Raw genomic sequence first — 16,459 nt, forward strand, 5'->3', positions numbered from 1 at the left:
CTCTCAGCCTTTTGCCTGTTTCTGCTTCTCTGTCCATAGCTGGCAGCTAAAGTAGTCACCACAACAAACAACTGTGTGGCCAACATGGGGCTTGAACCCATGACCTTGGTGTTATTAGCACCACGCTCTAACCAACTGAGCTAGCTGGCCTTCAGGAGCTGAGCTTACAAATGGCCCTTTCAGAAAGGCACCTCCGGCAGCTGCAGGGATGTCTCTGAAGCTTCCAATGGCTCTTCTCTGACAGGGTCACTAGCAACTCACTGTGACGTGGGCTCACTAGTCCAGCTGGTTTGAGGTTTGGTCAAGGTGGCTGGTGGCCAGTGGCCGGCAGACCCAGGGCAAAGAGGCAGCCAGAATCTCTTGCTGCCAGCACCTTGCCTCCTAGCTTCTTCCCTGTCGGCAGCAGCCTCAGCCCCTTACGGTGTCAGCCGACGGCCAGGGCAGTGAGTCCCTTATGACCGGCTGAAGTTCTTTTAAATTGTGCTTGGTTCTGTTACAGCAACTGAAGGAGTCAGGTTAAAGCTTAAACAGTTACTATTTTATTGTTACAGGGTTTGAGTCCCTTTGCAGTTGTGTTGACTGTGCTTGTGGGTTCTGGTATCTCATGCTTGGAAAGGTTCTTCGTAACGATATGTATCCATTGGAAGGCCTCTAGCTATTCAGCAAATCTAACCTTTACCATTCTGCAGAGAGGCAGCAATTAACTGTAAAGCCTGGGCTCACATTCCATCCAAATAGCATTTCAATAGGGTCACACTAGGCTGTGAGAAGGGGCTTGGATCCTAAGGACACCCACTGTCACCAAGTAAGAAACAGATCTCAGGATGGGTAGAGAAAACTTAGTTAACAGCATTTTGTCTGGCAAAAAACTGCTTACCAGTGTTTGTGCAACTGGCATTCTATGATTATCATCCTCACTTTCCTATTGTTTGTCTGTGTGATCGCTGTCTGCATTGTAACTGTTTCTCTCTGCTGTATCATTAATGTTGCTGGGGGGAAATCAACAAAGGTGGTGCAGTATGATTGGTTAGGTAAATCATAATAGTATGTTATCTTTGGTTAGTAACATTAAACTAAAATAATTGGTTAAGCAGGACTCAATTTTCACTCTATAAACTGGGGTCCAAGAAGGAGACCAGGGAGAAAAAGGAAAAGGGGAAAAGAGAAGAGGAAGAAGGAGGGAAAGGGAAAGGAAGGGAGAAGACCAAGAAGGAGGAGAGAAGCCCTGGAAGCAGAACTTACCTCCAAGGCAGCCTCAGATCAGAGCGGCCAGGACCCCAGACTGAGCTCCAGGGGGCATCGGACCCACTTCCTCAGATCAAATAGTGGACGAAAATTGTCACAACCATATATAGCAACGGATACAATTAAAAAAAACGAACATATGTGAAAAGGACAAATAAAATTTCAGAACAGAACGGGGATGCGGGGGGGAAGGTAAATGTCTGTGAGCTAATGATATTAGAGGTGATAATTGGGGAAGCTATCTTTGTAATGGGTAAGATAACTAGAGTCTTTGTTAGGACCCCGCCGTGAAGTGTCGAATTTTAGCATGAATAAGAGTTCAGAGGATTCCCTTTAAAGTGCAGTTTTAAAAGGCTTTTGAAGCAGGATGCAGGTAATTAAGTCATTGAGATAATGTCCTTTCTGGTTGAAATGGCAAGAAACTGGTTTTTTTCTGTATTTTGTTTCAGCTACCCTAGACTAACATGGCTACTTTTCTATCACTATTTTAAGCTGCAGTGATTCATGTGAGCCCAGCTAGACATTCAGAGTTTGTGGGTTCAAGTCCCACAAGTGTCACTTTAGCTGCTTTCTCATTTCCAGGGCGCAGCTTTTACAGAACAGGCAATCCTTAGGGTGAAACTGGGGTGGGCTTGAGTCCAGACCGTTCCCAGCAGACCCCAGTGAGGATGGAGGGAAGGGCTGGTTCTTGTGGCTGGGGCTGGGAGTTGTTCTGAAAGGCTTCAGGTGCCATTAGATCGTTTTATCCCTCCCTGTCTCCTACCAGTGCTGAGCAACACTCAGGCTATGTCTGCCCTACACTGCTCTTCTGGGAAAAGCTACGCAAATTTCAAAACCCAGTTTGTGCAGCTTTTTCTTCTTTTTTTTTTTTTTGGAAGAGGCTTTTCCGACATTTGGCCTGTTACACTGGGCAAGTCACACAAGGGAGGCAGCAGGCAGAGCCGGCCCAATGCACCAGCCTCCCAGGGCAGGGGAGGCCAAGGCACAAGCAGCTGCCTGGCCTAATTTATCTGGCTTCCCCAGGTTGGCACCCAGGGGCATTATCAGCTGACCTTACCCCCACCCTGTCACATGAGCATTGGGCTCATCAACAGGCTGGTCAGCAGCAGCTGCAGTTACCTGGGCACCACAATAAGAGAAGACCCTGTGTTTCTGCCTAGCTTTGAACCAGGGACTTTTTGCATGTTAGGCAAACATGATAACCACTACACCACAGAAACACTTTCAGGAGGTGGAACTTGGCTGACTGTTCTGTTTCTGGCTCTTTCTAACACCCTGCTCTGCAGGGGAGGGGGATGCAGGGGAGGGGGATGCTCCTTGTGAACACTCCACCTCTTGTTCTCAGGGAAGTGCCTAATTTCCTCACCAGCCCCTTGAGATTTGTAGCTCAAAGCTGGAGCTGCTGTGGAAGGAGGTGAAGCTACAGAAGCTGACGGGGGACAATCAGCGGGCAGAGGGTTATTTTTTCTCCCCCCTGGGCTGATGTGGCTAGAACAGAGAAGAAAATCCTCTTCCCTTCTCCTCAGAAGATGGAAATTGCAGTTGGTTCTCCTAAAGCTGGACCCCAGGACTAGACTTTTTCTTTCTAAAACCCTGGTGAAAACTGAGAGCAAATTGCTCACAGACTGAGAATGTGAGTTAATGAAGGGCACCACCCAGCATAGGGCTTGAATCCATGACCCTGAGATTAAGAGCCTCATGCTCTAGCCACTGAGCTAACCAGGCTACCTGTGAAAAGTTTCCTAATATCCCATCTCAGGGTAACAGGAGCCAAGTGTTCTCCACTCAAGGCTCTTTCTTGCCCCTAAGGTGGGGTTCTGGTCTGTGGAGAGGTTTGAACTTGAACCCCGCTCCCGACACACCCACTTCTTTCCCCACAAGGAACGGCCCCATTTCCATCTCTCCAGGGACAGGAGAAGGGCTCTGGCCTGTTCTCTGCAAAATGCTCAGCCTGTTTCATTTTCTGCAGGAACGAGTGGCATCCATGCGCCCTGTTTCCCAGTGAGAGGTATGTGTCCTCTTCCCCCCTTTCCACAGACACAGCAGGCCAGGGGGCTATGAGCCTCCAGAGGCCCCTTCCTACCTGGCCTCCCACAAAGCTGGGGTGAAAATCTGCTAGACCCCAGCCCTCCTGGGCCAAGCCATGGCAGAGGTAGCAGGATTCACTCCCGTCTTCTCCTGCCTGTGCCCTGGTGCTGAGGGGCCGGCCCCTTTCCTGCTGTCCAGTCAGGGAAACCAACCTCGTCTGTATTAATGAAATTTGCCAAGTCTTTGCCCTTTTCCATCACAGGGAGGGCCAGTGGGCTGAGGGAAGGGAGGGGCTGGGGTGCCAGAGGCAGGCTCTGACTGGGAGACACTCCCCGCAGCCAAGCACATTTCTCAGGCAGCCCCTTCCCTGCGCAGGGGGTACAGGTCACATGCCTGGGTGAATAAGAGCTTGTGGGGACTGGCCAGGGCTTCAAGCAGGCAGCTCCCATTGGCCACAAACAAGCTTGGAGCAGGGACCAGGCCTGAAGCCTTTTCCTCTACAGCTGAGAGACACAAAGGGCCCAGCAGCCCCTTCTCTCAGCTGTGCGTGGGGGCAGGGCAAGCAGGGAATCTGCCTGAGGCTTCTTGCTGCCATGTTGGGTGGCTTCATGGGCTGGATCCAGCCTGCTGGCCTGTATTGCCCAGGCCTGGCTTAGAGGGAACCTTGGCTCTGGCTGTGGGGGAGGGGCGCTGTGGAAAGGCCAGTCTGGCCTTCCTGGGCAGGGCATGACGACGTCCACTTTGTGCAGCACGGCTGCCAAACATCCCAGACAGAATTATAGGCCAGAGGAATCCATACCCACCAGGTGAAGTAGCTCAGTGGGGAGAGCATTGGACTGAATATTTAAAGGTTCCTAGTTCAATCCTAGGCTTTGGCAGGGGCTGACATGTCGCAGGAACCTTGTCTCTGATCTGGTGTTACTCCTGTGCTTTATCCTTATCTTACCTTTTTTGGCCACAGCTTGGCATTGACAAATCAAGATCATCTCATTAGCCCCACCCCCGACTTCTTCCTGTGAGTCGCTGCCTCCTTGACTACTGCCCACCCAGTGCTGGCCCTAGATATGGAACAGGGCTGTGGGCTGATGGGGATGTGTTTGGATAATCTCATGTGGCCTTACCTGGGGCCAGCCAGCTAAGCAGGAGGGACAAGGCAACGTTTCTCCTTCCTCTGCCAGAGAGGGAGCCAGCTCATTGCCATGAGCCCACATACAGATGGGGCAGGGTCTGGAGAGGTGACGCAGCTGAATGGAAAAAGCAAGGAGAGAAGAGTTTCAGCTACCAGCTGAGAACCTCAAGCACAGAGCCATGTGATGGCCCCATAGTGTAAGGGGAAGGGGTCAGGAGTTTGAATCTTACAAGCTGAGTTCAAATGTTGGTTTGTCCCTGCTGGGGACTTGTTGGTTTGTGTAAATCCTTGAGAATTGATCTTGCCCCTCTGGCTCAATTCTACTTTGTGCTTCTTCACTGTCTCAATGTAAGGACTTCGGAGAAAACTCTTAAACATCTGCTCCAGTGGCACAATGGGTCAGTGCACAGTATTTATAAAGCAGTGTGTGTGGGAAACATGCTGAGGTTATGAATTCATACCACACCTGGAGCAGTGGTTTTCAGTCCCTACTGGGATGCCCCTTTCCAGTGGTCACTGTAGGAGCTGGAATTCTAGCTCAGAGGAGACTGTCAGTGAAAATTCCCCCTTCACATATTATGGTCTTGTCAGACTGAATGGTGGGTGGCCAGGGAAGGTACTTCTTGCTTCCAGGATCTTGTTGCCGGTCTTCTCCCCGCACCTCTTACCCATCAGCAGCTGCTGTCCCTTTCAGCCATTGGGTCAGCTCAGGGAGGGAGGCAGGAAATGGGGCAAAGTATCCAGACAAGCTGAGGGAGGTGGGGAAATTCTGATCTTTGCATCTCCCCATGTGAGGGTTTGTCTACACGTCATTCCTCTTCCCAGAGACCAATGCAAATTCAGCCAAGTGACATTGCAAATGAAGTGGAGATTTGCATAATCATGTCTGGCTGCTATTTCGAAATATGCTATTTTGAAAGAACAGACGCTGTCTAAACACAGTTCTTTGGAAAGAAAACCCTTCTTTCAAAATCACCCTTACTCCTTGTGAAATGAGGTTTAAGGGTTAGTTCTGACGAAGGGTTTTCTCCCGCAATAAGCGTATCTCAACAGCGTTTTGTATTTCAAAATAAAGTATTTTCAAATAGCACCAGTCTGTGAATATGCAATTGAAGTGCAAGATATTTAAATCCCAGCTTCATTTCCAATGTTGAGTGTCTACATTTGCATCCCTTGCAGGTTCTCTGGGCACTGACACCCCAAGAGAATCACAAAGGCATGTGCTGCTGGCTCTCCTGTCCCAGCAATTGGAGTCAGAGCCCTGCCTTGCCAGTGCCAGTAGCCTCTGCACCAGGCTTGTGATTTCCTTCTTCCCAACACTCCTCCCCAATCAGCCTTTTCCTGAACCAGCAGTTCCACAGGTGGCCTCTTCTGTGTCCCAGAAGCACACAGGAAAACATGCAAAGGCTACAACAAGGAACCACTGGGATTTGAACCCAGGATCGCCTGCTTACAAGGCAGGCCCTTTAGCCAGCTAAGCCATGGCACCCTGTTTGGCTGTAAACCCACTATAAAGCTTTTCCAGGGTAGCTTTTGTATCTCTGGAAAACTCTGCTGTGTTTATGGAATGGGTCGACTCTTTTAGATCATTTCCAAAAAAGTGGGCGTGTTCTTTTGGAAGGCCTGTATTCCTCATTGTATTAGGAATAAGGCTCTTCCCAAAGAGAAGGTTTTCCCCACATTTGCGCCCGTGTAGATGGGCCAAATATCAGAAAAGTCTCTTCTGAAAAAAGAAAAGTCTCTTAAAACTGTTTGAATTTATGGTCCCAGACAACATCTTTGAATTCCAAGGTGCAGCCATTCCCCATTTCCCTCCAGTGTTGGAGGGGTCTCAAGGCCTGTGCAGCAAAGAAATGTGATTGACAGCTCATACCCACAAACTTTTTGTCAATTGCAGAGCAACCTAAGGATTACTTGCCAAGCAGGCACTACAGGCCAGGGTCAGGCTGGAACCAGGGGAATCAGGAGGAAGGAAGAGCCCCTGTCTGCACAGCTCCTCTGCACAAAAGTCTCTTGTTCAAAAACGGACCCCAATTAATTATGCAAGGAAAATCTCTGGGCTGCAATGCTTAGTTACACACAATAAGAATAATCCACCAGCTCAGATGTGATTTCTAAACCCCAAAAAGGGAAAATAATAAATTCTGATGGACTCGGTAGTCCCCATGGGCTTTGCCTGCACCATGCTCAGGGCCTGGGGATTTTCTGTCTGTTTGCCAGACCAAAAAACTAGCCCTCCCCACCCCCACTGCTCTGGAGTCTCTGCCTCTCATGGGTCTTCTCATCCTCAGGCTCTGCTTTGTCTCCAGACAGACCCTGCTCTGCCATAGCCACCTCCCTCTGTCACTTCTAAAGCAAAATGCTTCCCTTCATTCTGACTTTGTACACCTGGGCTTTTAACACTCACACCTGCACCTAACACCAGCATTTTCTAGTGAGGGGTCTGATAACAGTTTCTGTAGAGCCGTGGTCACCAACAGGTCGATCGCGAGCTACTGGTCTGCCGGCCGGGTGTACTGCGGGAGGGAGCATTGGCTCCCTGCACCTCACAGGAGGGGTGAGTCAGCCCCGCGGGAGGCATGCAGGGGGTTTCCTGGTGTGTGGGGGGGTCGGCCCCCTGGGCAGGTGCGCGCACACGGGACTTCCCTGCATGGAGTGGGGGGTCGGCTCTGGGGCAGGCATGCACGGGTTTCTCGGGGGGGGGGGAGAATCTTGGGAGGAGGGAGATGCAGGGGACTCTCTGCCTCCACTGGCACCCCATTCCCCAGCCCCCACTCCCCAGACACAGAACGCTGTCCCCACTCCCGTCCCCACTCTCCTGTCCTCAACTACAGAATGCTGTCCCCATTCCCCTGGCCCCAGCCACAGAACTCGGTCCCCACTCCCCGAATTGTCCCCACTCTCCTGTCCCCAGCTACAGAACTCTGTCCCTATTCCCGTCCCCACTCCCCGAACTCTGTCCCCACTGGCACCCTGTCCCCAGCTGCAGAACCCTGTCCTCTGCCCTCCCAGCACCCTGTTCCCTCTCCCCTGCCCCCAGCTGCAGAACTCTGTCCCCACAAAATGTATAATTATAAAAGCTTCATTTTAGATTTAAATAGCATGAATAAAAAACAGACCATTTATTTCATAGCTATAAACACCTGATTTTAATTCTATGTATCGCATAATTTAAAAATAAACTGTTTATCAGAGTGTGTAAGTAAGGGCTGGGGATAGCAAGTGATGGACAGGAGGAGAATAGAGAGGGCGGGGCTTCAAGGAAGGGGCGGGGCGGTAGATCTTCGCCTGTTCTGAGATTTAAAAAGTGATCTTGGGTGTAAAAAGGTTGGAGACCACTGTTGTGGAGAGAAAGACAGCCACTGTGGATAAACCTTACCAACTGACTCAGAGAGCAGAAGAAAGTAAGTTCTTCGCCAGTGAAAGGAAACTGTTACCCCAGATGGGACTTAAACCCATAACCCCTAGCTGAGGAAGTCAGTGCCTTGTCCATTAGGGCACAGGAGAACACAGACAACAGTCCCAGAGACAGAAATTCACCCTTCTAAATGTCCCTTCTTCAACTTTTAGCAACTGATTAAGCTGGTTTGAAGAAGCCAGATACACAGGAAGGGCTGATCACACCCCTCTGAAAATCAGCTTTCCATGGGTATCTGTAGCTGGCTCCAAGTCATGGGCCCTGACGTCTCCCAAAACCAGGGAAGTGTCTCCCACCACTGCAGCCTCCTGTGGCTCTATGGCCCTCTCTGTACAGCAGGGACAGCAACACTCACAGCCCCACAGGAGGGCCCCTGGCCTAGCAACATGGCCCCCTGAGCAGCCTCTGATGTTCCCTGCTTCAGCCCCAGAACCAGCCCTGAGTGAGTGGGGCAGGGGGAGCAGCTCACACATGCCAAGGGGCTGGTCAGGGGCAGGACATGAGCCTGCAAGGCAGCAGTGACATCACAAGGAACTTTTACAGCACCTCAGCTCATTGGTTGGGAGGCAGTGACCTCACAGAGGATCCATGGCAACAGCCAGGTGGGACAGGCTGCAGGGCTGGGGCATCTCAGAGACCCCCATGGCCTGGCTGCCTGGAATCTCCTTTGTGAGGTTTCCCCTTGAGGGCAGAAGGGATTGAGGGTCCCAGCTGGGAGTGTCTCTGTGGAGATTTCCCCTTTCCCCAGGCTGCAGTGGGAGGGGCTGGGGCAGGCAGGGTTACAGGAGGGGCTGGCACTGAACTCCTGGGAGAAGCAAGAGGGAGGGCTGCAAACACCCAAGGAAGATGCAATTTGAACCCATGCGTGCAGAGCACAATAGATTAGCAGTCCATCACCTTAACCACTCGGCCACCTCAACTGAGGTGTGGGGGGTTTGTTTCAAATCACCTGAAGTCAGCACTTCAGGGAATATTTCTGCCACTTGCTGACTGGCCAAGGACACCCAGGGCTGGAAGGTTTTGGCTTTTCACAATGTTCCCTGGGCTGTTGTACAAAGCTCAGTTCTGGTAACAAACCCAAATACCTGCTGCCTACATCTAACCTGGAGACTTCTTGCTCAAGAACTGTTTTGTGCAAGAGTTCTTCTGCAAAAGGTCTTGCACATCAGTGTCTCTGCACTGCCATGTGCTGTTGCACAAGAGAAGTGCTTTTCTGCAAAGAGCGCCCATGGCAGTGTGGACACTTTTCTGCGCAGGAAAGCTCTGATGGGCGTTTTAGCCATAGGGCTTTCTTGAGCAAGAAACCCCTGTTGCCCGTCCACACTGCCTCCCTGTGGACGAGTTCTTACACAAGAGGGCTTATTCCTCATGGGGAGAGCAATAACTTCTGTGCAAGAAGCCCTGTTTTCTGATGCTGCACTATAAATTTACTTGCACAAGAACGTCCCTGCAGTGTAGACGCTCTGCAAGTTTTTACACAAGAGCAGTTGTTCTTGCGCAAAAAGCCTGCAGTGTAGACGTAGCCCTGGAGTGTAGACACAGCCTGAGAGAGACAAGGAAAGGAAGTGGCCAGAGCCTCCCCCCAGCAGGCTGGCCCTCAACAGGACGGGCACGTCTACACAGCACCCTCACCTCGAAGTGGGCTGTGCAGTGTGAGCGGCTGCCGGGGCCCCCAGGGGAAGGTCTGTGGGGAGTTTCCAAGGCAACAACAACTACAAAGTTTCATAATCTACACGTCTTGTGCAAGAGCACGTCCACACTGCCATGTGATTTTGTGCAAGAATGTCTGTGGCAGTGTGCACGCTCTCTTGTGCAGGAAAGCTCTGATGGCCATTTTAGCCATAGGGGTTTCTTGCACGAAAAAAACCCTGTTGCCCATTCATACTACCTTCTTATGCAAGATCTCTTGCATAAGAGGGTTTATTCCTCATGGGGAGAGGGAGAGGAATAACTCTTGGCTTGAGTCAGGCAGTGGGGAACACTTGGCTCCTGTTAACCTGAGCTGGGATATTAGGAAACTTTTTCAGTGCAGCCTGGGTAGCTCAGTTGGTAGAGCATGAGACTCTTAATCTCAAGGTCATGGGTTCAAGCCCTATGCTGGGTGGTGCTCTTCCTTAACTCACATTCTCAGCCTGTGAGCAATTGGCTCTCAGGGTTTTAGAAAGAAAAAGTCTAGTCCTGGGGTCCAGCTTTAGGAGAACCACCTGCAATTTCCATCTTCTGAGGAGAAGGGAAGAGGATTTTCTTCTCCTCCGTTCTAGCCACATCAGCCCAGGGGGGAGAAAAAATAACCCTCCGCCCGCTGATTGTCCCCTGTCAGCTTCTGTAGCTTCACCTCCTTCCACAGCAGCTCCAGCTTTGAGCTACAAATCTCAAGGGGCTGGTGAGGAAATTAGGCGCTTCCCTGAGAACAAGAGGTGGAGTTGTTCACAAGGAGCATCCCTCTCCCCTGCAGAGCAGGGTGTTAGAAAGAGCTAGAAACAGAACAGTCAGACAAGTTCCAGCCCTCGAAATGTGTTTCTGTGGTGTAGTGGTTATCACGTTTGCCTAACACGCAAAAGATCCTGGTCCAAAGCCAGGCAGAAACACGGGGTCTTCTCTTATTGCGGTGCCCAGGTAACTGCAGCTGCTGCTGACCAGCCTGTTGATGAGCCCAATGCTCATGTGACGGGGGGGTAACATCAGCTGATAATGCCCCGGGTGCCAACCTGGGGAAGCCAGATAAATTAGGCCAGGTAGCTGCTTGTGCCTTGGCCTTCCCTGCCCTGGGAGGCTGGTGCATTGGGCTGGCTCTGCCTGCTGCCTCCCTTGTGTGACTTGCTCAATGTATCAGGCCAAATGTCGGAAAAGTCTCTTCCAAAAAAAAAAAAAAAAAAAGCAGAAGAAAAAGCTGCACAAATTGGGTTTTGAAATTTGCGTAGCTTTTCCCAGAAGAGCAGTGTAGGGCAGACATAGCCTGAGTTTGCTTAGCACTGGTAGGAGACAGGGAGGGATAAAACGATCTAAGGGCACCTGAAGCCTTTCAGAACAACTCCCAGCCCCAGCCACAAGAACCAGCCCTTCCCTCCATCCTCACTGGGGTCTGCTGGGAACTGTCTGGACTCAAGCCCACGCCAGTTTCACCCTAAGGATTGCCTGTTCTGTAAAAGCTGCACCCTGGAAATGAGAAAGCAGCTAAAGTGACACTCGTGGGACTTGAACCCACAAACTTTGAATGTCTAGCTGGGCTCACATGAATCACTGCAGCTTAAAATAGTGCTAGAAAAGTAGCCATGTTAGTCTAGGGTAGCTGAAACAAAATACAGAAAAAAACCAGTTTCTTGCCATTTTAACTCAGAAAGGACATCATCTCAATGACTGAATTAGCTGCATCCTGCTTCAAAAGCCTTTTAAAACTGCACTTTAAAGGGAATCCTCTGAACTGTTATTCATGCTAAAATTCGACACTTTACGGCGGGGTCCTAACAAAGACTCTAGTTATCTTACCTATTACAAAGATAGCTTCCCCAGTTATCACCTCTAATATCATTAGCTGACAGACATTTACCTTCCCCCCCGCATCCCCGTTCTGTTCTGAAATTTGATTTGTCCTTTTCATATGTGTTCGGTTTTTTTAATTGTATCCATTGATATATATGGTTGTGACAACTTTCTTCCACTATTGGATCTGAGGAAGTGGGTCTGGCCCACGAAAGCTCATCATCTAATAAACCATCTTGTTAGCCTTTAAAGTGCTACACAGTCCTGTATTTTGTTGCAGCTTAAAAGTCCAACATGCTTTCCATTGCACCACAGAGCCTGATATCTCCACTCTCTGCTTTGCAGCTTGGCAATTGCTGGTGGCAAAGAAAGAGGAGCCAGATCTGTCTCTTTTGGGAGAGCAGTAGGAAGAGGGAGGGGGCCACTGAGCCCCTGACAGTGAAAATAAGGGATAAGAGCTGAGCTGCATTTGGAGAACGTGGGCATTGATCCCACTGCTTCTCGCATGCTAAGCAAGCGCTGTACCACTTGAGCTAATTCCCCTGCTGCATTTACAGAAGCCTTCTTGGAGGCTCTTCCCTTCTCCCCAGCGACGTCCGTCATCTAGGTCAGTTAGTCTTGGGAAAGGAGAAGGCTCCGAAAAGGCCTCAAGGGCAACTCTCAAGGAGACTCGCTGCAGCAAAGCCATGGGGGGGCTCTGAGATGGCCCCTGCCCTGCAGCCTGTCCCACCTGGCCACTGTCATGGACTCTCTGTGAGGTCATCACCTCCCAACCTCCTTTAGCCAATAAGCTGAGGGGCTGCAAAAGGCCCTTGTGATGTCACTTCCACACCCACCCGTTCCCGCCAGGCCTAATGTCCTGCCCCAGGCAGCCCCTTTGCATGGCTGAGCTGCTCCCATGGGTGAAAGTGACACATTTCTTACAGGGAGTTCTGGGAGATGAAGCAGCTGGAGGGATCCAGGAGAGCAGAGGCCAGCCTGAGAGCTGAGAGTCAGAGGTGCCCACTGCACTTTCGCACTGCAGGTCCTATGGTGTAAGGGGCAGCACTCAGGACTCTGAATCCTGCAATCTGAGTTCAAATCTCAGTGGGACCTACTAAGACTCTGCTGGTTGTTACAAGGTGCTGGTGCTTCAGCTTCCATGCGCTGAGGTTCAAGAAAGAGAGTTTTGTTCCTCTTGCTGGGTGTCTGAGGCCACTGGAGCTCCATCTCCAGACTGAGCAGGTGGGCTGGAAGGGCCTGATGCCATCACAGCTGCAGGGCAGGTCACCCACCTGACCCCTGAGCTCAGCCTGTGCTGGAGGCAGCCAGACAGTGTGAGTGGGTCAGAGGGGGGATTGGGGGAAGGGTCCTGAGTCCTGGCTCCCAGCCACGCACCTTGGGACATGATATTTGCCGACGACGCAGCAGTCGTCACACACACCCAGGAAGAACTACAGTCGCTGATGAGCCGTTTTTCCATGGCCTGCAAAGACTTTGGGCTGACTATCAGTTTGAAAAAAACAAACGTCCTAAGCCAGGACACTGTCACTCCACCGGCCATCACAGTAGACGACTACCAGCTTGACGTCGTCCACCAGTTCACGTACTTGGGCTCCACCATCACCGATAATCTCTCCCTTGACGCTGAGCTCGACAAGAGGATCGGGAAGGCAGCCTCTACTTTAGCCCGCCTGACAACCCGAGTGTGGACCAACCCCAGGCTGACAACCGCAACAAAGATGGCAGTGTACAACTCCTGCGTCATCAGCACCCTGCTGTACGGGAGCGAGACATGGACCACATACGCGAGACAAGAGCGGAGACTGAACGCCTTCCATCTACGAGGTCTGCGCCGCATCCTGGGTATTACCTGGCAAGACAAAGTCTCCAACCTCGAAGTTCTGACTCGAGCCGGCCTCCCCAGCATGTACACCATGCTCCGACAACGTCGCCTGCGTTGGCTTGGCCATGTACGCCGCATGGAGGATGGGAGGATCCCAAAGGACATCCTCTACGGGGAACTGGCATCTGGGAAGAGAACCACAGGGCACCCGAACCTGCAATTTAAAGATGTCGTGAAGAGGGACATGAAAGCCATCGACATAAACACGCAGTCCTGGGAAGACCTCGCAGCAGACCGCCCAAAGTGGAGGGGCACCCTGACCACACAGCTCAAGTCAGGCGAAACGAACATGATGCGTGCATCAGAAGAAAAGTGAGCCCGCAGGAAGTTACGCAACAACAACAGCCAGGGAACCACCTATAGCTGCGACTTCTGCGGCAAAGAATGCCTGTCCCGGATTGGCCTTTTCAGCCACCAACGACGCTGTCCCCGACGCTGTCCCAGACAATTCGACACGAACCAAGACGAGAACTAGGATACATCATCCATGGTCAACTGACCAACAGAGGCTGACAACAACAAGGTGGTCTAGTGGTTAGGATACAGCACTCTTATTGCTGTGGCCTGGGTTCGATTCCCAATCAGGGAATGTAGCCTCAATCTTCACATGACAACTGCCTAGCCAGTTTTTTCACTATCACATGTTACAGCAGCTGTGACCCAAGAGGTTACTTCAGGATCCTTCCCACCTCTCCCTCACTGCTAAGACAACACCTGCTCTTTTCAGAAGGGGCAGAGCTGGGTGACTCAAACTGCCCTCCTCTCTGCTGCATGGGCAGTGCTACAGGAAGCTCTGTGGTGCACACAGCACTAGCCCGTTAAGTCAGTAGTAACAAACTGCCAGTCTGCAGACCAGCAAGGGGCCAGGAACCCCTGCGTGCTGGGCAGAGGTGGAAAATAACTAAGTAGAAATACTTGATCACACTACTCAAGACCTTTTTGGGGGGTTTTGTACTTTACTCAAGTAATTTATTTTTGTCTCACTGATTTTTATTCAAGTTATTTTATTATTTTTAGACAATATTGTACTTTTTACTCCACTCCCATTTCCAGAGGCGCTGGGTTACTCACGACTTGCATCGTTCTGATTTGCTAAAGCCCAGCTGCATGTGCAAGCACCAGTCATCCAAGAAATAGCCAATCCACAAGCACAATGCCCCTGCCAAGGAAGAAGCCTTTTAATAGCTTCCCCAACACCTTGTCATTCAAACCCAGTATCTCTGCAGGCCCTGCCAGCCTGAGACCGGAGTGAGCAGGGCAGCTGCCCAGGGCTCCGTGCTGAGGGGGGGTGATATGAGCAGTCTCATGTGACCTTACCTGCGGCCAGGCAGCTAAACAGGAGGGAACCCAGCAGCCGGGGTCAGGGGGGACAGAGGCACTTACTTGTGCCGGGTGAATGCTCTGCTCTGGGGGGAGCAGCAGCAGGGTGGGAGGGTGCCGGGGGCAGGGGCTCCCCATTCCCCCTGGGACAGAGGCCCCTGTGGAAGCCCTGTGGGGGGAGGTGGGGCAGGCTGGGGGTGGCCGGCTGAGGGGGGTGGGGATTGAAGAAGCATCTGTGTGGGCACTTGGGCAGCCAGCTCGTCAGTGAGCAACAGAGCACACGGGCCTGTCGCCCCCCAGCCGAGCCCCCAGCTGCTCTCCCAGGGCTGTGGCCGACCAGCCTGCACTGCTGCCAGTCCGGGCTCTGCTCTGCCAGTGACCTGCCTAGTCCCCTCCCTGCCAGGGGCTGCAGACGTGTCTGCTGGGGTAGAGAGGAGGGTCATGTCTGCCCAGCCAATGTGAGGGGTGAGCCTTTGGGACAGGGAATTTCTGTCCTTTCTCTTTGTTTCTTGCTTGGGGAAAGGCGCTGCTGACAGGTGCTGTGGAGGTTAATGCAGCCCCAGCCCTGGGGCAGCTGCTGGGAGCTGCTGCAGCCTGCCGGGAGCTGCTACAGCCTGCCAGAAATCAGGCACGCAGTGCCTGATGGCAGCTGCCCCTCTAGCTCACCCCTTAATCCAGTCCTGATGCCAACAGTAACAGCCCCACTGCTGGTAACTCATAGAGGCTCTTGCCGCCCGAGGAAGAGGGCAAAATACAGACCTCACTGTGAGCAGGATTTGAATCTGCGCAGGGAAACCATATTGGATTTTTAGCTTAACGCCTTAACCACTCGGCCATCACAACTCCAGGCAAAGTGGAGTAAGGGAAACTGGTAAATAATCCCAGTGCACAGCCCTAACGTCACCTGCCATAGAATTCACACAGCATACCATTGCAACAGCTGTGCGGAGGAGTCCTGGCTATTTTGGTCTTAGGCTGCCTTGGAGGTGAGTTCTGCTTCAAGGTCTTCTCTCCTCCTTCTTGGTCTTCCTTTGCCTTTTCCTTCCTCTTCAGTTCTCCCCTTTTCTTCTTCTTGCTGGTCTCCTTCTTGGACTCCAGTGTATAAAGAGAAATTCAAGTACCGCTTAGTTCTACCTTAACCAATTATTTTAGTATAATTTCATTATCCAGTCATAACTTACTGTAACAGAATTACCTAAAAGGCGTTGCTTCTTGGCCATTTGGCTAAGATTGAGCACTTCCTGCCTCTCAGAGAGGAATAAAAGTGGCAAGAGGCAGCAGGACCCACTTGTGCCTGTTGTTTCAGGGTTAAAGTAGAAGCTCTGCAAAGAATGGTGCAGCTACCTCCCCACATTGCATTGGCTGGGAATTGAACCCAGGTCAACTGCTTGGAAGGCAGCTATGCTCACCACTATACCACCAATGCCTGTGTTAAGCCTGTTTGTAAAAATTAGTGAGGGAAGTCCACCTCTGCCATGAAGCACACTTGAGGGAAGAGGGTGCCCCTGTGGTCTGGGGTAAAGCATAACCTCTTGCCCGATTGGCTAAAATCGGGGGGGGGGGTGATGTTGGGCAGTAACAGCCTTGTGGCTCTCTGTGGTGTGAGGGATTGGCTGGCATAGGAGTAGCAGAGGTTTCTGGGTGGGCGAGTACAGCTTCTCGGCTCTTGGGCTAAGTTCAAGAGCAGCAAAGGGAGAGGCAGGGAAGTGGCTGCCGGACACTCTGCATGGCCTAGAGGTACAGACCAAGAGCTGTCCTCATGTTTTTTGTCATAAAGATCGAGCGCTTCCTGCCTCTTGGAGAGCCATGTCACAGGCACAAGCCCCCAGAGATCCCTCTGGCCCTTCCATGGACACATCACAGGACCAAGCAAGTGGCAGCAAGAGCTGGGCACTGTCATGGTCCAGGCCAGAGATAAAGCTGTGGTTCAAGGAGGAGTCTCTGCAGGCCTGGA

The 16,459-nt window shown here is 51.6% G+C and overlaps 1 protein-coding gene and 7 non-coding genes across 8 annotated transcripts in view; 3 read left to right on the plus strand and 5 right to left on the minus strand.

The window, feature by feature from the left end:
- Positions 1 to 16,459, minus strand: part of LOC142821517 (uncharacterized) — a 191,127-nt gene that overhangs the window by 140,334 nt on the left and 34,334 nt on the right. The gene's annotated exons all lie outside the window — the stretch shown is intronic.
- TRNAI-AAU (transfer RNA isoleucine (anticodon AAU)) lies at positions 77 to 150 on the minus strand. Its single transcript has one exon. It is a non-coding gene; the product is annotated as a tRNA-Ile (tRNA).
- Positions 2,393 to 2,465, minus strand: TRNAV-AAC (transfer RNA valine (anticodon AAC)). Its single transcript has one exon. It is a non-coding gene; the product is annotated as a tRNA-Val (tRNA).
- On the minus strand, positions 5,818 to 5,891 carry TRNAT-UGU (transfer RNA threonine (anticodon UGU)). Its single transcript has one exon. It is a non-coding gene; the product is annotated as a tRNA-Thr (tRNA).
- TRNAK-CUU (transfer RNA lysine (anticodon CUU)) lies at positions 9,852 to 9,924 on the plus strand. Its single transcript has one exon. It is a non-coding gene; the product is annotated as a tRNA-Lys (tRNA).
- TRNAV-AAC (transfer RNA valine (anticodon AAC)) lies at positions 10,337 to 10,408 on the plus strand. The gene has a single exon. It is a non-coding gene; the product is annotated as a tRNA-Val (tRNA).
- On the plus strand, positions 12,324 to 12,395 carry TRNAQ-CUG (transfer RNA glutamine (anticodon CUG)). The gene has a single exon. It is a non-coding gene; the product is annotated as a tRNA-Gln (tRNA).
- TRNAG-UCC (transfer RNA glycine (anticodon UCC)) lies at positions 15,860 to 15,931 on the minus strand. Its single transcript has one exon. It is a non-coding gene; the product is annotated as a tRNA-Gly (tRNA).

This window comes from Pelodiscus sinensis, chromosome 31 (assembly GCF_049634645.1).
Source record: "Pelodiscus sinensis isolate JC-2024 chromosome 31, ASM4963464v1, whole genome shotgun sequence".
NCBI classification, from domain to species: Eukaryota; Metazoa; Chordata; order Testudines; family Trionychidae; genus Pelodiscus; species Pelodiscus sinensis.